This window comes from Hemicordylus capensis, chromosome 2 (assembly GCF_027244095.1).
Source record: "Hemicordylus capensis ecotype Gifberg chromosome 2, rHemCap1.1.pri, whole genome shotgun sequence".
Classification (NCBI taxonomy): Eukaryota; Metazoa; Chordata; class Lepidosauria; order Squamata; family Cordylidae; genus Hemicordylus; species Hemicordylus capensis.
In genome coordinates, this window is record NC_069658.1 from 269308167 (window position 1) to 269334482 (window position 26316).

Genomic DNA, 26316 nt, shown 5'->3' on the forward strand with positions numbered 1-26316 from the left:
GAAATGACCTCATGGCAATGTAGGTTCCTATTGCTTCAAATGTTTTTTTTTAAAAAAAGTAAAAAGTATAGTGAGAGGAATTTTTTAATAGTGCAGATCTTGCACCACCAACAATTCTAATGTACATATAAAGCTGTCTTTTACTGAGTCAGACCATAGGTCCATTTATTGTCTATACTGCTTGGCAGCAGTGAGATCAGCATGTCAGACAGGACTCTCCTCCAGCCCCACCTGGAGATTCCAGGGACTGAATCAGACATTCAATGTCTAGAGTGCCTCCACATTCTAAAGACAAATGTCTACATATATATGCCATTACTACCTGAGATGCTGAACACAAGCAGTGACTTTCTAGTTGTGGCACCCTCCTTATGGTTTCCATGCCTAGAAAGCCCGTTTAGCTATATTCATTTCAGTGGCTGGTGGAAACTGTTTTATTTAGTAGAGTCTGCTTGTTGACATCTGGGGACTGGTAATAATGGCAATTATTGACCTGGTTTTGTTCCATTCCCCCCACTCCCTGGCCCCGCTGGCTATATAGAGACTTGCTGTCTATTTGTTATGTCTACCTTTTAGTGGCTGTAATTTACTTTGTATTTATTGTTTTTCTTGTCCATTGCTAATTGGATCTTGTTCCTCATTTTGGAACTAGTGTGGATATAAAAAGGAGGGGCAGGGGCAGTTTCCATTGCCTATAAAATGCCCCCCCTCCACTGTGATTTTTCACACCCCTTTTAGAAGAGGTTCAAAATTATTTTCAAGGGATTGGGTGTCAAGGAGAGAAGGAGAGATTCATTACTATTGTTAAAGCCAATAAGCCATTACTCCATCGCCTTGACTGAACCACAAGATTAGGAGAGAATGTAAAAAGGGAAGTACATTCCCCTTGAAAGTAATTTAGTAGAGACTGATGCTATCTGCATTCGAATGTGGATGTTGTCCACTCGGGTTCCATGACTTTGAGTGGAATGCATATTGGGTTGTGCATCTGAATGTCCATCCCCATCTGCCTCAACTAGTCATATATAATAACAAGCAGCCAGAGCTGGAGTAAAGAAGCCTTGTTCTGCTTCACTGGCAGGCAATGAAACCACTAGCACTGTATGACAAGACAGGGTGCATCAGCCAAGGTAACAGGGATGTGTCTTCCTCTCACTTCAAAGGGAAAGCTAATGTAGTGGGGAGTTCATTGGCCTCTTTACATAGCTGGATCTGATTGGCTATGTGACATCATGATCAGTGTTCCCTCTAACAGGGATTCCCAGATGCTGTTACAGCTCTCAGAATCCCCAGCCAAAGGCCACTGCAGCTGAGGATGCTGGGAGTTGTAGTGAATAACATCTGGGAATCCCTGTTAGAGGGAACACTGAGCATAATGCAATCACATACATGTTGTGGTCCCTGATTGGTTGGAATTGTGCAGTGAAGAAGTCATTTACAATTTTAAAAAAAGAGATTCCCAAGCAGCAGATCAAGAGCAAAAGCTACAAACTAGCATGAACAAGTGCAATACAGAATCCACCCCCCCACACACCCACCCACACACACACCGAGGTGCACTTAGGTAATTTTGGAGCCTGTGCTGTTGGAGCCATCCCCCGCCACTGCAAGTTAAGCATCATCCCTCTACACACACACACACACACACACACACACACACACACACACACACACACACGGTGACAAACACAGTATTTTAAACATGTGGGTTCTTGAGGGCACAAACAGCAGCTGAACTCACAAGAATGTAAGAATATAAAACAGGTATATTCATGCAAATATGCATTAGCAGAAACATTCCCATCCCACATATTTCTTTCCCAACTCCCCCCTCTGTCTCTAAAGCACTCAGCACAGATCATAATCACACTCAGCCATCCGGCACAGTGCAGGCCAGCAGCGACCATACAACTCAGGACAGACTAAGGAGGATTTGGGGACCCCCAAGGAGTGTGGAGCCCTGGACTTCAGCCCCGAAGTCCAGGGGTAAGAGCGCCACTGCCCCCCCAAAAAACCCGACTGTTGATCCCACCCAAACAGTAAATGTTCACAGTGAGCATTTGGCACTACACCATGTAGGATACAACATTTTAATACAAAGCAATAAATACTGCAGGATAGAATGGAAGCATAGCCCCTGTATACATTTCAAAATATAAAGCTAAAAATCCTGCATGGCTCTAGAAATGTCTGCTAGGCTATGTGAGCTGGGCTCCACAATCATTTTTCCTTTCTTGATACCAGTCTCAGAGTGGCAGTGGGGGAGAAGAATGATCCCATTGTTAAGCCTTTCCAAACCAACAGTGGCGTTCATAGTGCATAGTCCTTCTCCAACTGAAACTGTTTTTTAACATAACAAACACAGGAAAGAATAGCCAGACACTCATGAATATTAAGATCTCCAGAGTGGCCACCTTTTCTATGAAAACTGCATTGGAAATTCTCTTGAGACAGTGCATCTCCACACAGGCTGGAAGATGAAGATTGGTGGCATTTGGAGTGGAGGGAGAAAGGAGGAGGCACTACATTAAGAGCACTGAATGAATTCTAAATGTACATGGATGGATAGATGGATAGATAGATAGAGAGATATTTTTAAAAATCCAGACCAAAGGTGGAGAGAAAGGAAACTTCAAAGATGAATGCAAATCCCCTGTACTTTGCACCTGCTTTTAGCACAGTGAGCATTCATTATTTATTCGCTCTACCTCCCTCCAGCACCATTCATTCAAGTGCTGGAAGCCACTTAAGTCAGTGGTTCAGTTTGGTTAACCTGCCAGGGAAATATGATCTTTGCTCACCCTCTGCAAGCCCTCTTCTGAACGCAAATATATTGTGACTGCTGATTTGAAGATTCATACTAGCTTTAATCCACCAGAGTCATTAAATATTAAAGGGATCTTCATCTCACAAATTTACAACTAAATAAAATCTTTGCTGCCAGGACTCAGGAGGGTGAGATTTTATGTGCTCAGAGAAGAAGTTTTCTGGTCGAAGTCAGGTGGCTTGACCCACCAGTCTTATTTTCTTAAAGGTGTTCTACAAGCCAGGAAAACAAACAAATGGATCATAGAACAAATCAATCCAGAATGTTCACTCGAGGCACAAATGACCAGACTCAAACTATAATACTTTGGACACATTATGCAAAGACCCAGCTCCCTTGAGAAGTCCATCATGCTGGGTAAAGTTGAAGGAAAGAGTAGAAGAGGACGACCAGCAGCAAGGTGGATGGACTTGATTACGACAGCAATGAATGCACCACTGATAGACCTTAAAGGCCAAGTTGAAGACAGATCATCCTGGAGAGCATCTATCTATGTGGTCAACACCAACTTGATGGCAATCAATCAATCAATCAATCAATCAATCAATCAAAACAAGCAATACACTGGCAAAGCATCTGCTTGAATGCTAAGCTGTAGGAAGCTTCCTTTCCTTGTCAGCTTTCAGATAGGCTCTCATTGCTTTGTAACAGTTGTTGTTCAACATCATCACTATTGTTCAACAATTTAAAAAGGATTTTATTCTTGACATACAGATATTACGATGGAATAATCAAAGTGGAAATATGATTAATTGTCAGATTTAAACTTCAGTAATAAGAAATTATTAGTTCCAGCTGGCAGAGGTGCGCCATGGAGGAGGCTCAGGCCAACCTCCAGTGTTCCTTGTAAAAGGGATTCCCAGATGTTGTTGACTACCACTCCCATAATCCCCAGCCAAAGGCAATTGCAGCTGGGGATTCTGGGAGTTGTAGTCAACAACATATGGGAATCTCTCTTACAGGGAACATTGCCAACCTCTCCAAACCAGTTTGGTCTTCAGTACATTGCTTCCTACTCCTCTACCCCACCCAACTGCTACCCCCCACCCAAAGAAAAAGAAAACTAACCCCTGCATACTTGCAACCCTTGTGGACATGCAAAGGTACCCATTGAATCAGGGCCTATGTAGTGCAGTAAACAAACTATCTCTAAGAAACCATGCACAAAACAATTTCCAGTAAATATTACCCAGTGAGTTCCACCATTATCCTCTGATCATCTGAATGAGGATTTAAAGCATTAATCAATTATTTTGTGTGATTAACTGATTGAATACAAATTACTATAATTAAATATTCACAAAATATCCTATGTAATGAGATCATGTAATATTCTTTTAATTGTTTAATGAATCGATTAATCTTATAAAATTGAGGTAATTAATTCACATACAATTACCTACTGGGTTCATAGCCATAGTCTGAATTCAGAGAATGCAACAAAATCACACAGGCTTATCTTTAATCTGTTTAATACTAGTATTCCCATTTTGTAAGGCAATGATCAGAGGTAAAATAGCTGTATTAGTTCTGGGTATAGAGCAACAATGAGCCGTTGTAAATGGTGTTAGAGCTGATAGTACACTTAAACAATCTAGTATGTGTAGTGGATTTTTTAAAAGCACAGATCAAAAAACTTCCACATCACACAAGCAGAAAATATGTTCTACAGTCTTACCTATTATGCTCACTTACAATTTCACTTCAATACACCAACACTTTATTTTGGTTCTTCATCCCCAAATAGATTATAGAGGAAGCAGCAAGTCAGGGTGCCACTAGGATGCCACCACAATCTCTTGAGCTTCAGTGTTCCTTCAACATGCAGAAGAAGAAAACTAGGAACCAGGAGCCAATTCAGAATTGGGAGGTCAAGTTAGAAGAGAACTGGATTTCAGAACTGCGAAGTCAAGCCAGTGATCACAGAGCTTCACTTCAATGATCCTTTTCAACAAGGCATGTGGCTGCCACAGAGCATGGGGGGATAAGCATCCTTAGGCCGCTGCTGCCCCGAGCACTCCCAGGAGCCACCAAAGGCTCTCTCCTGCTTTCCCCCACAACTCTGGGGTTTGCTAAAAGCTTGTCTGTCCCCCATCTAAAGTACACCCACAGCTTACATATGGTGCACAATTGGGCCCTTTCTGCAATTTTTCACCTCTGGAGGCCATACAGACAAAATTTCTTAGATCCATCTTCCAGGTCCCAAATAGTGTCTCAAATGCCGCTATTAGACGGGAGGCAGGCCTCTATACTTTGGAATCGGTTTATTGGAAATGTATTTTCCTATTCTGGTTAAAATTGAAGTTCTCACAAGTGGGATTAGTCCCTCTTACTATGACCGACTCCTTTGATTCGAGATGGAAACGGTCGCTTAAAATAAAATCTCAACTTTATGGGATCCCACTTGAAGAACTTGTTAGGATGGGCTCTACTACAGCTATGAAGGTTATTAAACAGCGAATAATTGATACTGACCTACAGGTTGAAGCCTCCAAAATATCTAGAGGTTTGTATATAGGTAACCAGCTCTACAATCTTAAGCCTGCTGATTACCTAAGTAACATAACTTTTCCTAAATTTAGGCGTGCCTTGACCCTTGCACATCTTAATGTTCTTCCAACATCTGTGCTTAAGGGAAGGTTCAAGGGGATTCCTTGTTTTGCGCCTCTGCCCTTGTGGCTCAGGTGCTATTGAGTCGACTGCACATTTTATTCTTTACTGTGACCTCTACAGGGATGCCCGTTTAGATTTTATCTCACCCTTGTTGAAACCTTTTCCTGGCTGCTCAGATGACTTTTATCTTGATTTATTACTGTCTAAATTTGATAGTATGAGCACTAACTCTGTGGCCAAGTTTTGTTACATTGCATGTAAGTTGCATATTACTATTTTATGATGTCTTATTCTCTTTTTCCTTTTTGCTTGCGTTTTGTTCTGGTCATTGATCGAAATAAAAGCTGATTCTAATTCCCCCATTCTCCCTGCACCTGTAGTCACTAGTGGCAAGACGGGCTATGCTGCACTTCTGCCCCTTCCGCTCAGTGCTTCATTCATGTGTCATTTAGGTTTAGGACATTCTTTCGCTGCTCAGAGCAAGGCAGAGAAAGAATGCACCCAACTCAAACAGCGCATTAATGAAGCACCAACTTGAAGCAGCAGAAGTGTAACAAAACCTGTCTTGCTAATAGTGGCCACACCCCATATGTATGATGTCATATGCAGAGGATGTGACTGGATTGCACATGCACACAAACTAATGCAAGGGAGGGAGGCTCCTATTTCCAACATTTTTTGCTTTGTCAACAAAATAAAACAAAGAACTTGCAACATGAGATGACAGTTTTGTGGAAGCCGCTAGGTATCCTCTATATCAATACAATCCCATGTAAAATAGAGTCCTATTCAGACATTATGTTGTACGAGTGTACAGATATATGTACACTCATACATTTGTTTGTATGAATGATTATACCTGTGTTCATTTAAAAAGTAAACTTGGGTACAGGCTGTAAACTTGGGTACAGGTGCAGATAGGAACTGTACTGCTATATCTATGTTCAATATAATGGCTGCCTTCAGAACCTGTGGTTTTCTTGCCCATTACCCTGCATGCTCCCAGATGAGCCAGAGCTGTGGTCTTGGAGCCTGCAATGGGGCAGAAACTGGCTATGCAGGCTTTCCAAGACCAAGGAGGGAAGTTATGCCAGCCAATGGAATTTCAGCAACGGGAAGACTTCCTCCCTTAACTCCAGTTTGCACGGGTTGCCCAAATAAGATGACACACCGCAGCCTCTGGACCCTCAGTTTGATAAATGAACCTTACTTAAAATTGGGAGTTTAATCGGAGGCTTGGGGCGGAAATCTGAGCCACAGATGGGCCCCGGAACTGCATCTCCAACTGTTTGGACGTCATGAGGGGCCAACCTGAGGTGAGTTTGCCTGAGGGTTCCCGTGATGTCCAAAGGCAGCCAATGTGTGAATAACTACCTGTGTACACAGTACATTCATTTCACAAGTGTTCAACATAATGTCTGAATAGGGATATTGACTCCTGTATATCAGCATCTGAGTTGTTGATATTTGAGTGGCCTCACCTGTGATGTCTTGAATGGGTCTAGTACAATTTGCATGTCTGAAAACTGTGGTGAGTAAGATTGATTAGTTAAACACTGAAACAACCAAAAACATTTAGCCCTTCAGAATGAGGAGGTCTTCCTCTTCCCCTGTTCCTCCAATCTGCTATATAGATCTGTAAAAGTAAAGGCAAGCAAGTAAGTAAAAGCAAGCAAGCAAGTAAGTAAAAGCAAGCAAGCAAGTAAGTAAAAGCAAGCAAGTAAGTAAGTAAGCTGGTCAAAGAGTCAAGAGAAAGATAGCAGACACCAGGGAAGAGATTCAGCATATAGGTGCTTATATGCCAATGCCAGAAGCCTCCGAGCCAAGATGGGTAAGCTGGAATGCTTGGTTGCTAACACAGAAATAGATATAGCGGGCATAACAGAAACATGGTGGAACAGTGAGAACCAGTGGGACACAGTTATCCCTGGATATAAAGTCTATAGAAAGGTCAGAGAGGGGCGCCTTGGAGGTGGAGCAGCACTGTATGTTAAAGAAGGGATAGAATCTAACATAGTAGAAAACTTAGGTGGACTGGAGTCCTCCACAGAAACCCTGTGGGTGACAGTACAAGGCTGAAAGGAAATGTGCTGCTGGGGACGTGCTATTGCCCTCTGGATCAAAACGCTGACAGTGACTGGGAGTTGCAGGAGGAAATCAGGGAAGCTTTAAGGAGAGGCAGGGCTGTAATAATGGGTGATTTCGATTACCCACACATAGACTGGGTAAATTCACAGTCAGGTAATGACAGAGAGGTCAAATTTCTAGATATGCTGAATGATTGTGCCCTAGAACAGTTGGTCTTGGAACCAACCAGAGAGAAATGACCTTGGACTGAAGCCTGAGTGGCACCCAGGACCTGGTGCAGGATGTCAGTGTCATTGACCCTTTATGGAACAGTGACCATACTGCTATCAAATTCAGCATACATGTGGGGAGAGAAACACAAAAGAAGTTTAACACAGACACTTTGAATTTCAGAAGAGGAAATTTCTCCAAAATGAGGAGTATGGTGAAAAGAAAGCTGAAAGGGAAAATCAGGAGAGTTACTTTGCTCCAGAATGCATGGAGTTTACTCAAAACCACAATACTAGAAGGCCAGTCAGCTTGTATACCCAAAAGCCATAAAAGGGAAGACTTCCTTCTGAAATTGAAAATAAAACTGCTAATACTATAATGCCGTTATACAAAACTATGGTGCTGCCACACCTGGAGTACTGTGTACAATTCTGGTCACCACAGCTAAAAAAAGGACATTGTAGAACTGGAAAAGGTGCAGAAGAGGGCAACCAAGATGATCAGGGGCCTAGAGTACCTTTCTTATGAGGCAAGGTTACACCTGGGGCTTTTTAGTTTAGAAAAAAGACAACTGCGGGGAGACATGATAGAGGTATATAAAATCATGTATGGAGTAGAGAAAGTGGATAGAGAGAAATTCTTCTCCTTCTCCCATAACATTAGAACCAGGGGTCATCCCATGAAATTGATTCCGAGGAAATTTAGGACCAGCAAAAGGAAATACTTTTTCACATAAAGCATAAATCTACGTGTGGAATTCTCTGCCACAAGATGTGGTGACAGTCAACAACCTGGATGGCTTGAAGAGGGGTTTGAATAACTTCATGGATGAGAGGTCTATCAACCGCTACTAGTTGGAGGGCTATAGGCCACCTCCAGCCTCAAAGTCAGGATGCCTCTGAGTACCAGTTGCAGGGGAGTAACAGGAAGACAGAGGTCATGCGCTTAACTTCTGCTGTAGGCTTCCAGTGGCATCTGGTAGGCCACTGTGCTGGACTAGATGTGCCTTGGGCCTGATCCAGCAGGGCTGTTCTTATGTTCTTAAGTTGCATTTTATCTGAATGTGATCAATGCTAAAACATTTTGGCTTACAAGGGGGCAGCCAGCAACCAACAGAATGCTCAGCTTCATAATATTTTTAGACATTCCTTTCACATTCAATTTATCTGCATCTCAAGTTAATCTCCTCCTTTGATGTTTTGCCAAACAAAAAAAAAGAAGGGGCTGTCCTTTGTGGTTTTCTAAAAGAAGGATTACAAAGCACAAAAAGGCTTCCTTTAGTAGTTCAATTAATTATGAAAGCAAAACAGAAGGAGAAATCCTCCTTGCCTTAATGTTTCTACCAAGTTCCAAGTAGGTGAGGACAACTAAGCTCTACATAGAAGATCATTCAGAATTTTTCTGCTGTTTGAATATGTTGCAGCAAATCACTGTAATAGAGTCCTCGACACTAATGTTTTTGCGAAAACATTACAGCTGTGAACATTCTGAATCTGATCATGCTCTGATGTCATACACAACTCCTTGGGAGTACTCACTGCACATTAAGTGAGGCTATGTGGACTACTAAATATTTGTGGTCAGAGTCTCTGTTCATGCATTGATTATGTTCACATTGTAAAGAAAAGGGCTAGATATTTATGGTCCTGGATTTACAATAATTTTATCTTCACAATAAAATAGCTTAATTTAACTCATTTGCCAAGTATCAGATTTGTATCTCTCTCTCTCTCCTCTTGGTGGCCCATACTTGCCCCTCTCAGGGTAGGAGAGTATCAGAAGCTGTCTGGTGTGAGGCTGAAAGCTATGGACTCTTTATATAGCTGCTTCATGTGGCAGATCACTGAACTGCAACAGCCTTATCTAAAGGCAGATCTTTCAGGCTCTGCACTGTGACCCTGCCCTAGTTATTGGATCCTTTCTGAGCAGAAAGGCTATGAAGGCTTCCTGTAGGGGTGTGCATGGAATTGGTTTGGCCAGTTCAGTTCTGTGTCCACCTGAACTGGATCTGGTCCAGTCTGACCATCAAACCAGGCCGAACCAGTTCAAGGGATGTACTTGTAAAGGGGAATCTGGCAAGAATTCCCCTTTACGAGTACAGAGGGTGGGGGATCCTTTCAGGGGTAAGGAATGGCTGGGCGGGGGCAGCGAGTGAGTAAGTAAGCTGCTTACCTGACCGGTGTGGCTGCCAGAGTCGCCACTTACCACCACCCGCCCTCCTAGCCGCCCCAAGCCGTGCGCTCTCCCCTCTTTTACTGAGCTGCCACCAAGTAGCTACTTCTCTATATTTGAGTTCCTAAGAAGCCACCACAGTATCAAGGATGCTTAAAAGCAGGAAGCAATGTGGGTTCAGTGGCTGGATCATTGCAATTACAGAAAAAAGTTTTAGTTGCAAGTAAACGGCCTGACACCTATGTGGAACCTCCATGCTCAGAGATAGTATGACTCTGAACACCAGTTGTAGTGGTAAGCTCAGGGGTGTACCATGAATAAGACAAAGGAAGGCAAATGTCTCCTCGCCCACAGGCCCCCAAGGCCAGTCCTTGCCCTCTCTCCACAGACAGGGCCAGTGGAGAGAAGTGAAGGCAGGAAGGGAAGAGCTGCCCGTGCTGGAGACAAGTGTGGAGACACAGAGCAGAGCCACCTGTACCGGAGACTTTGTTGTCTCTCTTTCTGTGTGTTTCCCCTCCCTACTCCCATGAAAACAGGTGAGTGAGGTGAGGTGCAAGCCTTGCACGGGGTGCTGTGTGCTGCCGTAGCCAGGCTGCAACTCTCCTTATCCTTCCCTATGCGCTTCTTCGAGCGCCTTGCAGCCCGGGAAAGAAAGTCCAGGCTCCTGCACAATCTGAGGGAGGGAGGATGTAGGAGGAGGCAGCGGTGGCACTCACACTTTGATTTTTTATTCTACATGTCCTTGTGGAGGAGGGAAAGCTCTAGCCTCCTTCCCTTCAACCATCCCCAAGGCCTTCTCCTCCCTCCCTCCCTCACCTCCTTTTCTTGATGGCAACAACGCTCCTTTCCCTCCTCCTCCACCCCACAGGTGTTTTTCTTCCATGGGGACCTTCCATCCCATCCTGTCCCCTCTTTGCTGCTGCTGCTACTTTCCCGGCTCTTTCTCTCTCCTGTCCCTGAGGCAGGCAGAGCTGGCACGAGTATATCATTGCTTCAGGCAACCAATGGCCCTCTGTATGTGTGTGTGTGCCCACTTCCAAATACATTATAGTTGCAAGAGATTTGGAATATATGGACCCAATCGGACGTAAGGAGGGTTCAGGAGTAGTGGTGGGGAGATGTAAGATGTAACTTGTGCTTTAAAGTGATTGAAAAGTGGTATGCAAATCTAACAAACCACTCGATGAGTCTTGTGGCACCTTGGATATTAAAGCTTTTTTGGAGAATAGGCTTTTTGTGGACTAGAGACCAAATGAAACCTTAGAGGCTTCTGGGTTCCTTTGCTGCTAGAAAGTGAAATGATGAGTGGTCCTGAAGAAGACTGCAACCCTGAGCAAACTTACTCAGAAGTAAATACTACTCCCAGTACAAAGGGAGACCATGAGAGCAGAGGAAGAGAAATTGCTACTGAGAGATGGGCAGTGCTGGAGATGGAGTCCTTTGTACTAAACGCTTCTTTGCAAGAGGAAGTGGGGTGGAATTCACCTCCTGATTAAGGGGATGGGGATCAATGTGTTTGCTGAGGCTGGTTTTTGGAGAAGAAACAGCAAGGAGGTCAGGGAGGGGAGCAGTTAAAGATGATATGATGTGAAATGTTTCAGTTCAAAAGGATGTGGATAGTTTATATGCCCATTTTGATATTAATAACACTGAATTTCATCTGTATTTTTAATGTGATGCATTGTTCATATTACTGTTCAATTTAAATGAGCAAATGAAAAATATTGGTGTGTTTTCTTAAATCCCGCCATGAGACAGCCCTGACAAAAACTGTTAAGCTTGGAACAGAAGCTTCCTTTGGAACCCACAGAAGGGGAGGAGATGCCAGCAAGCATGAATTGCCCCCTTGTATTTCACAAAGTTAATACTACTGTATTATTTGGTTCTGCTGTTGTTTACACCTTGTAATTGCAGTCTCCTGTCTCTGTTAATCTGCTACACTATATTACACATGTCCTTAATGTTCTTCTGAAGCAGAGACATGGGGCCAGGACAAGGAGAGGAAGGCAGCAAGGTGCCCATTTTAAAATCTCCTCTCCGGGCCCACTGCAATCTTGGAATGCCCCTAGGTAAACTCAGGTTATTCACATAATCTCAGGCTCATACAAGTGGACAAGTATATCTTCTTGATGTAAGAATCTCTTTGCCAAAAGACCAATTTAGTTTAGTTTAGTTTAGCTGGCTTGCAAGGTTGCTCACGGCTGCCAGGTTGCTGATGGCTTACAACGGTTTGAACATATAACGCATATCTTGTACCAGATATACTGATTATATATCTTGTACCAAATATACTGTACAAGATATACTGATTATATATATTGAATATATATACTGAATATATATATATTGATTCTATTGTACCAGATACACTGATTATATACAAACGCGTGCGCACATGTTCTTTATTTGTGATTTCTTTTCAAATTGAGTTCTTCTTTTATGTCCTATTTTAAATGGCTAGCTGCTTAAGTCACCTTAAGTGGCACAGCGGGAAAATGCTTGACTAACAAGCGGAAAGTTGCCAGTTCCAATCCCCGCTGGTCCTATATTGGGCAGCAGCGATATAGGAAGAGACGTAAGTTTGGGGTGGTATAAAAATATGTTAAATAAATAAAGGCATCTCATACTGCATGGGAGGAGGCAATGGTAAACCCCTCCTGTATTCTACCAAAGAAAAATCACAGGGCTCTGTGGGCGCCAGGAGTCGAAATTGATTTGACAGCACACTTTACTTACTTTAGCTGCTTTGGGAAGACATACATCTAAAAAGTGTTATGGACATATATTAAATGAATAAATTAAAGAAGAGAATTAGACATGTTCATGGAGTAGAGGTCTATCACTGGATCATTATTATGATGGCTATGTGGAAGTTCTGAGCAATTGTGAGGAATCTCAAGAAGTTACTCAAATTCTCTTTTGAATAGACCCCTCCTCCAGTTTCTTCGCTGCCTCTAGGATGGTGGTGTTCAATAAGGACTTCCTGGAGGATAAATTTATATGTGAGCAATAGCTATAGAGTAAGGGAGAGTCAGATGGGCAATATAATTATTATACATAAAAATAAAAATATGCCTCTTCTGTTCATGCTTTATGGCTTTACTCTCAAACAATGTTGCCATGCCTTCTCTGCAGTTGCCCCAGGACTATGGAATGCACTTCCTGCTGAGATGAGAGCTGCTCCATCCATGCTGGCTTTTAGGAAACAACTGAAGACACATCTCTTCAGCCAAGCTTTTTAGTTAGTTGGTGTTTTTATACTTATTTTAATCTGGTTTTTATATGTTGTAATTGTTAAATTCTTGGTTTGTTTTATTCTTGGTTTGTTTTATGCTGTAAACTGGCTAGAGACTTCAGCAGTATACAAATTTATTAAATAAACAAACAAACACACATGAAGGTGACAATCCACCCCGCTCTCTCACCCACACAGGCTTTCTGCCCCCCGTCCAACCGGGTTCAGTCTCCTATTGTTGTCCTTTTTCATGTTATTATTTATTATTATTATTATTTATTCAATTTCTATACCGCCCTTCCAAAAATGGAAGAAATAATGACACAGAGAAATAATAAATAAATAAGATGGATAAATAAGATATATGTTTGAGAGTTGCAAGTTCACACCCTTGGTGGAGTTTTATCTTTCCTTTCTTTTCATTCTTTATTTATAGCTCTTGCCAAATAGAAAAAGAGTGTTATTGTACAGAGTTCCCTGAGGATAGTCATTTGCTCTCAGCAATACAACGCACAACACACTGGGAGGTCAACTGGGAAACCTGTTTTAATGCTTCCATGCACTGTTTAAAGATACAATACCCACCTTCTATCCAGATTTGGACATTAAGATTGACACTTTTCCTCTGTGTTGCTGAACCTATCCTACTCTTCTAACCAGTTACCATGCATGGTTGGGGCTGTATTCTGCCACTCAGATCCACCAATTGGCTGGAAAGAGAAGAGATTGCAGGTGGAAGAGTAGAGCCCTAACTGCAGTGAGTGCACGCTCAGTTTAATGTTGGAAAGGAGGTGAGGTGAAGCAAGGCAAGGCAAACAGGACCGGATGGAGCACAGGGGAAGAGAAGGCCCAAGTGCAGCCATGGTAATCAGCTCTAGGGATTTGCACAAGTCGGTTCCTCCTCTGGGAACCGCTGAACCGGATCGGATGCTGGTGTTCGAACTGGCTCGATGGGGTGGGGAGCGGTTCCCTTAAAAAGCAGGCAAGGAGCTTCTTGCCTGCTTTTAAAGGGAACTGCTTCCCCCCTGCTGGCAGGTGCACCAACAGCTCGTGCACATCCCTAATCAGCTCTGTGTTGTTGTTGTTGTTGTTGCTGCCGCCACCAAGAGGAAAAGAGGGGCCGCCACACCTGCCCTCAAAATGCATTCCAAAATTCCCACCTGGCGTGAGTTGCTTGCTTTAGGTTGCTTCATGAATGGGCCAGCCTTGGTTAAATCAGTCCAGAAAGCCTGGTCCTCAGCTGTTATGAATAACCCTGCAAATCTGGATAGAAGGTGAATATTGTATCTTTAAACAGTGCATGGAAGCATTAAAACAGGTTTTCCAGCTGACCTCCCAGTGTGTTGTGGGTTGTTTTGCTGAAAGCAATTGACTATCCTCAGGGAACTCTGTATAATAACACTCTTTTTCTATTTGGTAAGAATTATAAATAAAGAATGAAAAGAAAGGAAAGATAAAACTCTACCAAGGGTGTGAACTTGCAACTCTCAAACATCCCAGTTACCTGCAGGGGTCTCTATAAAGCAACAGAGACATCAAGAATTATTATTATTATTATTATTCCTAGCCTGTGGAAGACCACTATCATGTTTAATAGTACAAATACACTCTATATTAGATCCATGTTTAATATCCAAACAAATGTCGATGCATCATATGAAACTGAAACTGCATTGGAAAGAAACTTGCTGTACGCTTTACAGAGCTTCAGAATTAAAAATGTGGTGCTGGTGTTGTTTTAATTATTTGACTCTGTTTATGTGATTTGGTTTATTAGCATCCATGACATTATAAAGTCAAATATCACATTACAATATGGTCTACAAAGTCTCAGCCAGGCTAATGAGATTAAATGGCTATACATGAAGACCTCATTATCCGCAGGGGTTCTGTGCCTGCAGATTACCGTGGGTAACAAAACCGCGGCTAATGAGGCATTGAGTCTATGGGATTGCAGGGGTTAGGTTCCTAGATTTAAAAAAAACCCAAAACTATAAGCACCAAAAAAACCACATTGTAACAGGGAAAATAAAGTGCCCAACTGCGCTCTGCTGGGCTTCAGGAGTACAAGGATGCCCCACGAAAGTCCAAAAGTCCCCAAGTCCCCAGAATTCAGCAAAAAAATGCAGGTTGTGTGTGTGTGGTTCTTTTTGAACAAACAAGACACAAAGTGGCTCTTCTCCACAAAATGGTGGCTGGAAATGACCTCCAACACCACCCCTCAACCCACAGATATCTGAATTTAACCACAGGGGGCTCATTCCCAACTCCACCCCCTGCCTTATCATGCCTCCAGCTGCTTGCATCTGTGAAGCTGCTTTCATGGATAGTCTCTCTCCACCAATATGCTGCCTCCTGGGCAATGCCTGCCCGTCTGTCGGCATCTGTGGCAAGTCTCTCTGAAACCTCTCTGACTTCTGAGAGGTAATTGCCGGGGCTGTCCTGGCATATGGGCCCCCCAGCTTCTTTCGGCACTTACCGGCTGGCCTGTCTCAGGGAGAACGGGAGGAAACCCCAACAATTACATTTCTATACCGCCCAAAACTTGTGTGTCTGGGCAGTTTTTCGAGGCACACAGACACACACACAGAATGCTAAAAACAGTTTAAAAGAACAGTAAAACAGCAAAATCATATTAAAGCTCATCAAAGGCTTGAATAAATACATGTGTCTTGAGAACATTTCTAAAGGCTGCTAGTAATGGTGAAGCTCTTACAGCAATTGGTGTATGTACACATGCACATGTTTTTGTGTGAATGATTGTACATGCATTCATTTTTGAATGTGAACCTGGGTACAGACCCTTTCAAATGCAAGTAGCGCCGTATATGCATCAACATAATGCGTGAATAACTGCGTGCAGTTCTGTACATATGTACACTGCACACAAATCGTACATGCATTGAACACAACATAAATAGGGTACAGGCATCCCCACAAGAAAGCATAATTGAAATTTTTATGAAAATACACCGTAATCAAGATGGATGAAGTCAGACTCATTTTCTCAGTTTGCAAAGTCTACTGCAAGAACTTGGATTCAAACTACCGAATTGTGATTTAAAAATAAATCTTAATCACATACTCTCCAAGCAAGCTAAGCAGGAGCCCCTGCTAACTTGGCAAATAGGCACCTTTGAACATGGTGATTCTCTTAATTTACGGGGGGAGAGTAACTGGCCCTATCCACCCCCAGCACAGTACCTCCAGTGACTGTTGCTGGTGTCTGTCTTATGATTCTTTTTAGATTATGAGCCCTTTGGGGACAGGGATCCATCTTGTTTGTTATTTTTCTAAACTGCTCCGAGCCATTTTTGGAAGGGCAGTATAGAAATCGAATGAATGAATGAATGAATGAATGAATGAATGAATAAAATAAATTTGAATTTTTAATGAAAATACACTGAAATCAAGATGTATGAAATCAGACTCATTTTCTCTTTTTGCAAAATCTACTGCAAGAACTTGGATTCAAACTACCGAATTGTGATTTAAAAATAAATCTTAATCACATACTCTTCAAGCAAGCTAAGCAGGAGATGGTTGATCTGAATGTACAAAGCATAATAAAGCCTTAACGCATGGCACCATTAAGCAATTTGAAGTGTTCTGTTTCAGTCTACTTTTAGATATATGCATGTAACTGAAATGTTAAAATACAAACACAGCAATTCCAAGGCAGGAGCCTGCATTCTCTCTCCCTCTTGGATTTCCAAAACATGATGGGTCTAAGTGCTGCGCTGAACAGTGATTCATCAAGAGTAGCACCATTATCACCTCCACTACAACATATACCTCGCAGCCTCTATCCATCAGATTTTATTCTTCAAAGCATTTGCACAGGTATGGTTTTCCAGTCCATTCTGAACATCCAACAGGCAGCCAGGTTTATGGAGGTGTTCATCACTCAGTGCTAGAAACTCTCCCAGGCAGCTTCTGAGTCCTTCTTTACCACACCCTATCAAGTCCCTCAGCCAGTCATGCCTATTACTGTCTCTTCAGTCTACCCCTCTCACCTAATACACCCTGCCTCTGGAGTGACCTCAGAGGGGCCACCTTGCAGCTTTCCCACCCTCCCTCCTCCACCAGCCAGCCACCCCTGCTGCTAGCTGCAGAGGTATGCTGCTACCTCTGGAGGGAGGCCATCACTGCCGACATTGTCATTACCATCTCCCCCGCCATGATAAGGAGCACACTGGCATGGAATGGCTGCCCATGGGAACACATTGCGGGAGAGCTACCAAAGCCCTTCCTACAAGACTGTACAGTCACTTGTACCTGGAAACCTGTATTGTACCAGTACACACACCCTACTCAAAGCAGCAAACCCTAAATTCCCATGTTTCATTGCATTGCAGGCAATGGCACAAGTATCTACAATCAGACTGTCTAACACAAGTGAAAATGACTGGTTTGGATACCAACTGCTACCTCTCTGGAATCAACAGGAAAAGATGTTGATTCCTATAAAGCCCTGAACAGCTTAGGTCCAGGGTACTTAAGAGACCACCTTCTTTGACATGAATTCTGCCGCCGATTAAGATCACCTGGGGAAGTCTGGTTACGGTTGCTGTCAGCTTGTCTGGTGGTGACTGGGGGCTGGGCCTTCTCTGCGGCTGCCCCAGGGCTTTGGCATGCACTCCTTGTCAAAATAAGAGCTTCTCCATCTCTGATAGTTTTTAAAAAGGCCGTTAAGACACAACTGTTTTCTCAGGCTTTTAATTAAAACTAATTTTAAACTGTTTAATTGTTTTACTCTCTGAAATGGTTTTGTTTTACTCTGTGAATTGTTTTTAATTGTTTTTATTATGCGAAACTGCTTTAATTGTTGTAACTTGGATTAAGTACACTGTCTAGATAGAGAGAGATCAGGTACTATAGAAATAGATAGATAGATAGATAGATAGATAGATAGATAGATAGATAGATAGGCACATAAATAATAAAGGCTTCTGCTTAAATATGGGCAACAGAAGTTGTAGTTTTGATGCAGATGAGAAGTGTGCAGGCTCAGCATATTAGCACTTCAGCTGGGTGGCACTGTCACCACCACTGTCTCTGAAATTATCATGACACAAATTTAACTGGATGTTTAGGACAACAACTTTCTAAGCTAGGCTGAAGCATCCTTAGCAAAATTCCTCTTTCATCCACAATTTGCAAATTCATAAATAAATGCCCAGAGCCATAAATTATACGGCAATTGACAAGTGGTATTCTAGAAAGACTCATTATAATACTTGAAGACCTAAGCCCTCCATAAAAATGGAGTCCATGTCACTTACCAATTTACAGGAGAGATGTAAAGTTAAGCTCATCAGACAATGAGGAGGCTAAGCTATTATAGTTAATGAGCCATTCCAAGCCCAGCTACTCTAACCTCTGAAGTTACTGACTAAAAATATGCCTATAACTTATGGACTTCTTTTTTTTAAATTAAGGCTCCAATTAAAATATCCACCCTCACATATCTCTTGTAAATCAAATCACTTTGATCCAATCAAGGAATTTATGCATAAACTCTCTGCGGTATACAAGGCAGCATTTATTTATTTATTTATTGCCTTGTCGCTAATGAAAAAGGCAGGGATGTGCTTAAATGATCCATAATCATTCTGACATAGTGCAGTTGAAAGACAAGGGAGATATTAACACAGCCTACCGGGCAGGTGGGGGAAGGTTGCACAAACCGAACCTTCTCCCCAAAAAGATCAGTAAAGGTGCACTGGGAATGCGGACTGTGCTCCCAGACGGTCGAGCTCCAGAGGGCCAGAGCCAGACCGATGCATCCCAGGCTCCATGTATCCCACAATGAACCACGTGCCAAGCATGGTTCATTGTGGAATTTACCCAGGAGACAGGCATTCTAAGCACCCATCTCTGTGTCCGGTGGGGCTGAGCACAGCCCCAGCAAACACACGATCCTAGAGCTTACTCTAGCCTTTAACCCCAGCTAAAAGCTGGGTTAAACAGCTGGGCTAGGTGGCGCTGGGCTTTAGACTGCACACACGAGAACAGCCTGAAAATCTGTCAGTGGATCTTATAGGAACAAAAACAAATGAATGGCATTTTCCCAAGGGAAAAAGTGAACACTTTTCACCCAAACACTGACAAATGGCCAGACTGAAGAGTCAACACTGAGACAGATTTTTCCACTACAGAACTTACTAATTCCTATGAGGCTCTGAATATTTAGTAGGGTGGGCATCTTGCAACAAGCAGCAGCTCCAAGGGCCATGTGTAGGAATGGGAGAAACCTATGTTGTTGTTGTTTTTTAAAAAAAGAATTCATTCATAATCTAGGTCATTCAGACTTAAGCAGATTTACAGACCAATCCACTAGTACTAAGATGTTAGTATAGCGTGCTGGAAATAATTCCAACACCCTGAAGCTGACAGTTGTGCCAATTTGACAGCAGATCTAACCCTGGGATGCAGTACATGCTAATGCTTATTATAGGACTGGATTTGCAACATTTCCAGAGTTTTGCTTAGACAAAGGGTCTTAATTTTGTTCATCACTAGGGGAGTTTTATTTTTAAGTATTTGGTTTGAGCACTCAAAAAGCCCAATCCTTTCCACCTTCCCTAAACTTCTTGAACTTCCCCCAAGCCTGCCTCCCTCTATTAGCCGTTTCTTTGCCCTCCCTGTCAATCCCCTACCTTCCCATAGAAAGAAAGCCTTACCTTGGGGCAGGAGATAAGTGTCAGAGGACGGGAAAGCAGGCCAGGAGAGGCTCCATGGGGCATCTTTGTGGCTTCAAACTCCATTTTGAGTTGAGCTTGCAAACTCCATTTGAGCTTGAAGGCAGCTGGACCTTACTTAAAATGGAGCCAGGTTTTTTACTACTACTACTACTACTACTACGATGTCTTGTTTACACAGTCAGGCAGGTGTTATTGACTGGTTTGTTTTATCCAGACATTTGAGTCCTTCCCAAGTACCTGGGATGGCTGAATTTTGTTATCAATATTGTTGTTGTTATAGATATTGTCACAGAATATAGTCTGTTCCCAGTAAAGCTGCTTTTTATAAATGGCTGATGGTGATTTCTGTGGCTCCTATGGTGTTGAGGTGCTCTTCAAGATCTTTTGGAATTGCACCTAGGACGCCAATTACTACTGGGATTATTTTGGTCTTCTTCTGCCACAGCCTTTCAATTTCAATTTGTAGATCCTTGTATTTTGTGATTTTTTCTATTTCTTTTCTTCTATTTCTTCTATTCTGCTATCCCCTGGTATTGCTATTCCGATTATTTTGACTTATTTTTCTTTCTTCTCAACTACAGTTATTAATTATTAATAATTATTAATAACTGTAGTTGAGAAGAAAGAAAAACAAGTCAAAATAATCGACATAGCAATACCAGGGGATAGCAGAATAGAAGAAATAGATGATGATGATGATTAAGCATGTATATACTACTTTTCAGGTGAACTTCCCAAAGCGGATTAATTGAGAGCATAAGTCAAGAACCATACAAGCAACATGTTTACACCTGTAAGTGCTGTGCTCTTTAAGCTTTGATCTCATCTCTTGTCTTCCCAAATCAAGACGGTTGCTCCGCCGGCCAAATTTTAAGCCAAATTTTGGGTTATGGCCCATTTGACCAACGAGTATACCCCTTAGGTTCTGGCAACCGTCACTCTGTGGTGGCAGTTGGGGGGAGGATGGGGCCACCTCTGATGAAACAGGGGAGCTGGATGGATGGAACAGGGGCAGTTTGCAGTTCAAGCTTCCCCCTTTTGAATGTTCCCCCCATCCCAGCCACACAATTAAATTCTGCACATTCAGATCCCATTCAGATCCCTTGCCTGCCCTCACATCAGATTTGGGCCACAGTGTGAAAAGCATGAACCATGCAGCCCAAAAAGCATAAGGAGTGACATTGGTTCTTTCCACCACACCTCATTTCCCCCAAAGTGCTGCTTCCTTTTCTTCTCACTGAGAATGAAATCAGAAGTACGAACAAGCCCCCAAACAATAACCCTTTCCATCTGAACATGATCTTGCAATATGTAGACCAAATTACAAGATCCCTGGATCTGGACTGAGTTACATCACATTTGTCAAGGCCAGCAGGCAAAGCAGATGTGTGGTGACTCTGGCATAGGGTTGTCAGGACCAGGTGGTGAAAAAAGTCAATATCCATCATCAAAAGAGTGGAAATATAGGATGCTTTTCACCAAAAAAGTCTCCACTTTGCATAAAACTTGCATATGTTTATTGGTATTATATATGCCGATTATGTTTCCGTGTGAAATACAAAGTGCTGGTTATTACCTATAAAGCCCTTAATGGCTTGGGACTGGGCTATTTAAGAAAGTGCCTCCTTTGTCATGAACCCTCCCTCCTTTTACAATCTTCTGGAGAGGTCTTGTTATGCTTGCCACCAGCTTGTCTGGTGGCGACTTAGGCCCGGAGTTTCTCTGAGGCTGCCCCAGGGCTTTGGAATATGCTCCCTGCTGAAATAAGTGCATCTTCTTTCTTTGTTTTCAGGAAGACCTTCAAGAGTTTCCTGTTCTCGCAAGCTTTTAATTAGAATTTTAATAATTTTAATAATTCATTTTATATTTTTTTATCATTTTTTATGTATCATAAGCTTTGATTTTAATGTTGGGATTTGTACACCGCCTAGAGATTTACATATCAGGTGGTATAAAAATATGATAGATAGATAGATAGATAGATAGATAGATAGATAGATAGATAGATAGATAGATAGATAGATATGCACCGTTTGATACAAACTGGAGTATAAATACAGCTCACCATTGTGAAGCTGATATCCAGGCAAGCTGTAGGTCTGCTCAGTCTGCTGTCTAGGTGCAGAGTTCAAAAGGCCCCTGCTTCTTAGCTGTAAATTCATCCCCTGGTTAGGTTTATCACACACATCCCTGGTTAGGTTAATCCCCAAGTCCTCTATCCTCCTCCCTCATGGGTCACCCAGCTTGCTTTCCCCAGCCACACCAGCAACATTACCTCTTGGCTTGAGGCTCAGCAGCCAGCTAGCAGCTAAGCCAGCCTCTTTGCATGCTGGTGCAGTGGTGCATGCACAGTCACCCACTCACTTACTGTTCTGTATGACTAGAAACATTTATATATGGCTTTTTATCAGAAAGTTTCACAATGGTTTTTTGTTAGCCAACTTTCCAGGAGGCTTATGAGATCACCTGGCATTCTGTGTGTGTATCCATGTGTCCCCACCCCCACCCCTATCAACTTTGCAACACCTGGACCAATATGAACCAAACAGGGTACAGTTGTAGGGACACATAGGGACATTTCGACGGCGTAGTTTGTGATGAAGCTGATTTGTGGACTGTCTAACCAATTCAAACCAAATTAGGTACAATTGCATTGAGTGACACATAGGGACACCTCAACGACATAGCTTGTGATGATGTCATCCACCCCGATCCAAGATGGCAGACTCGTAAACTTTTGAGGCAGAGTGGGCTAACTTGTGAACTGCCTACCCGAATTGAACTAAATTTTCTGCAGTTGTATGGACACACAGGGATGCCCAAATGGTGTGGTGTGTGATTATGTCATCCACTCCAATTCAAGAGGGAGGCTGCGTGAACAGCTAATGTGTATACTGTCTAACCAATTTAAACCAAATTAGGTACAGTTGCAGTGAGTGATACATAGGGACACCTCTATGATGTAGTCTGTGATGATGTCATCCACCCCAATTGAAGATGGCAGATACGTAAACTTTTGAGGTACAAGTGGGCTAACTCATGAACCGCTTAACCAATTTGAACCAAATTTGCTACAGCTGTAGGGACACATAGCGACACCTCAATGGCAAAGATTGTGACAATGTCATTCCCCCCCCCCGCAGTTCAAGATGGTGGACATGCAAACTTTTGAGGTGCAAGTGCACTAACTTGTGGACAGTCTAACTGATTTGAACCAACTTTGCTACAGTTGAAAAGACACATAGGGATGCCCCAATGGTGTAGTCTGTGATGATGTCACCCACCCCGATCCAAGATGGCAGATGCATAAACCTTTGAGGTGCAAGTGCACTAACTTGAGGACTGTCCAACCAATTTGAACCAAATTTGGAACAGCTGTAGTGAGTGACACACAGGGACACCTCAGTGGTGAAGTCTGTAATGATGACATCCACCCCGATCCAAGGTGGTGGGCACATGAACATTTGAGGCACAAGAGATCTAACTTGTGGACCTCGATTTGCACCAAATTGCAGACACAGCGAAAGGAAAGTAGGCTGATTAGTTCTTACTAAACGTGTTTGTTTTGTTTATTTTTGTTGTTGTTTCACTGTGGGTTTCATAGAAAAATAAATAATAAGATGCTTCCTTGTCCCCAAAAGGTTCACAATCTAAAAAGAAACACCAGCATCAGCAACTACAGGAATGCTGTGCTGGAGTTGGAAAGGTTCAGTTGCTCTCCCCGTGATAAACAGAAGAGATTCACCACTTTAAATGGTTCCCTTTTACTCAGTTAGCAGGCGTAGCTGCTAACTGTGAAAGGTTAGTTAGTTAACTTCTAACTTCTCACTGCTGCCACCACATGAAGGAAGCAAGCTGTACCTGCCGGGCCCACTGATCTGTGCTCCTGCATCATGTGGCTCTGCAACCTGCCACTGAAGCAGAACCTCCCCTCTGGCTTCCCCACTGGATGGATGGTCAGTAGGAAGAGGAAGGAGACAGAGGAAGAGGAGCTGCTCATGAGACCAAAGTGTTCTGAATGAACAAAATGTTCCAGCAGCTCCCCAGAACTTTGGACCACCAAAAAAAAAAAAAGTTTGGTCCCCAAAATAGTCTCTATTCTTCCCAATGCAAAAAAGTCATTTGGTCTCCAAAACAGTTGCATGTCCCCTATTTAAGTCCCTAGCTGACAACCCCACTCTGGCATTTCGTTTGCTTGTCCTTGTGCAATACAGTGAGGTGAATGCCTTTTCTGATTTGTGAATAGGTTGAAGAAACACTTCAACCAGTTCCAGTTTTTCTTTTTCCACTGCTGCTACTCCTGGGAACATACTGCAAGAAGCTACCTTACAGCAAGTCAGACTACTGGTCAATCTAGTTCAGTATTGTTGACACTGACTGGCAGTGGCTCTCCAAGGTTTCAGACAGGGGTCTCTCACAGTCCTACCTGGAGATGTCAGAGATTGAACCTGGGACCTTCTGCATGCAGATACTATACCACTGAGCTATGGCCCTCTCCCCTAAGGGGATCTTACAGTGCTCACATGTAATCTCCCATCCAAATGGGATACAACAAACTGCTGACTGGTGATGGGAAGCTCTTCCGGGGTTGATGGGCCCTATCATCGGCATTGGCCCTGTCCTCTTGCATCTGACATCACACAGGGACCAGGGACCATTCGGATCCTCTCCCATCCTCCCATTGAAATGCTGGCTGGCTGGGCTCCCCCACTCCCAGTACAGCCAGCATTTCAGTGAAACACTGACTGGGGAGAGGAGGGGTGCATGCTTCACACTCCCAGCCTGTGAGCGCTTCGTTCACAGTTGCATACAGGAGAGAGCAAAGGGGTGCCCTGGCCGAGGGCGAGGGGGTGCTTTGGTGGCTCCCCCAGAGTCTGGTGGCCAGGGGATAATCATCCTCCTTGCTCCATGGTTCCTACACTCCTGCCCACAATCATGATAGATAGTTTGCTAATGACAACCTCATCAGATTACCGACAGATGCAAAGGGGCATGCAAACAGCATTCTTCAGAATCCATATACAAACAGAAAAAGCCATCTAGTTGCCTAATGATATGAGCCTCATTTACAAGCTAGTTTTGGGACGGAGGTGTTATTTTTTACTAACTACTGCAAGATTAAGCCTCCCACTAGCTTCCAATGGTGTGAAAAATCATAAATTACTTTAAAGAATTTGGGGGCGGGGGAGGGAAACAGTGGGAACATTCCAATTAGGAGATATACCATACTCACATACCTGTATAGCTGCTTCTCATTTACACCTTAATGGTGTTTTAATAAATATTACATGAGTCAAAAACAGATCCAGAGAACCCATCGGCCCAGTAGGATGTTATTGCCTCTTTTAAAGCTTTTCTAATTAAAAAATTATATTGAGCAACTTCTGCAAACCATGTATGAATTATTTAATTTGTAACAGCCAAGAAATAATTTCTTCCCAGTATTCAGTGCTTTTTAAAAGAAGTCATTCTTTTCTAAAGAAAGTAGAAGGGGCTGTTTCCCATGAAACTTTTTGAATATGCCATTCTCAGTCTTGCCATGTTGTCATGGTCCCCACTGTTTGTTCAAAAAAGGACAAGCCAATCTCACTCTCCAGAATTTCTCCAGGATATTTTGCATGAAGGAAGAAGACCCATCATAACTCAGTGATCCAATGGCTGCTGGTCCACATCTGCCTGCACCTGACATGGTCACTCAGCACTTCATTACTGACAGGTACATGTGTACTAGGTGGCCAGATCTGGCTTTTAAAAAGCCAAATTCTGGCTTACGGCCCATTTAACCCACGAGTATACCCCTTAGGTTCTGGCAACTTGTGGAATGACCAGAGGCGCATCTAGGAAAAATAGCGCCTAGGGCAAGCACTGAAATTGCGCTGAAATTGCACCCCTATCCAAACAGGGATGATGGGACTTGTAGTCAACAATATCTGGAAATCCCTGTTAAAAGGAACACTGTATCATCTAGACATGGTTGTTGATCAAAACCTGAAAACATGAGCCATCTCTGTTAAAGACTTAGAACAACAGTCAGGAGTTATGTGAGGATTCCAAGTGTCATTTTCTCTGTCTCATCTCATGCTTTAAAAAAAAACATGACTTTGTCCTAGAGGATCACCTGCCCAAATAGCCATTAGCAAAATAGGGGAAGAAGAAGGTGGCGGTGGGGGGGAAGGGGGGCAGTCTATAAACCAGTGAATGATTTCTGCCATCCTTTGTCCTGTGATGACTGTTGGCTCATGATGGGATATATGTGCATTCACCACACTAGTGCTTACTTTGACACCAGGAGGGAGGAGGATGCATTAGTTTGCCACACTAGACAGAGGAATTTGCAACAGAAGCACACAGCCAAGTTCTGCCAGGGCCAAAACCAGCCCCTGCCAGACTAAGAAATCATTGTAATTTGCCCCTTCCTGTCACAAGCAGTGTGCTGTTCTTTTATTATTGACTCTAACTCTCAG

At 42.9% G+C, this 26316-nt stretch overlaps 1 protein-coding gene across 1 annotated transcript in view; it reads right to left on the minus strand.

Annotated features, from left to right (window-relative positions):
- The window catches only part of LOC128345635 (bis(5'-adenosyl)-triphosphatase-like), a gene marked incomplete at its 5' end in the record, with an annotated part of 348887 nt that overhangs the window by 132754 nt on the left and 189817 nt on the right, over positions 1-26316 (minus strand). The window lies entirely within an intron of this gene.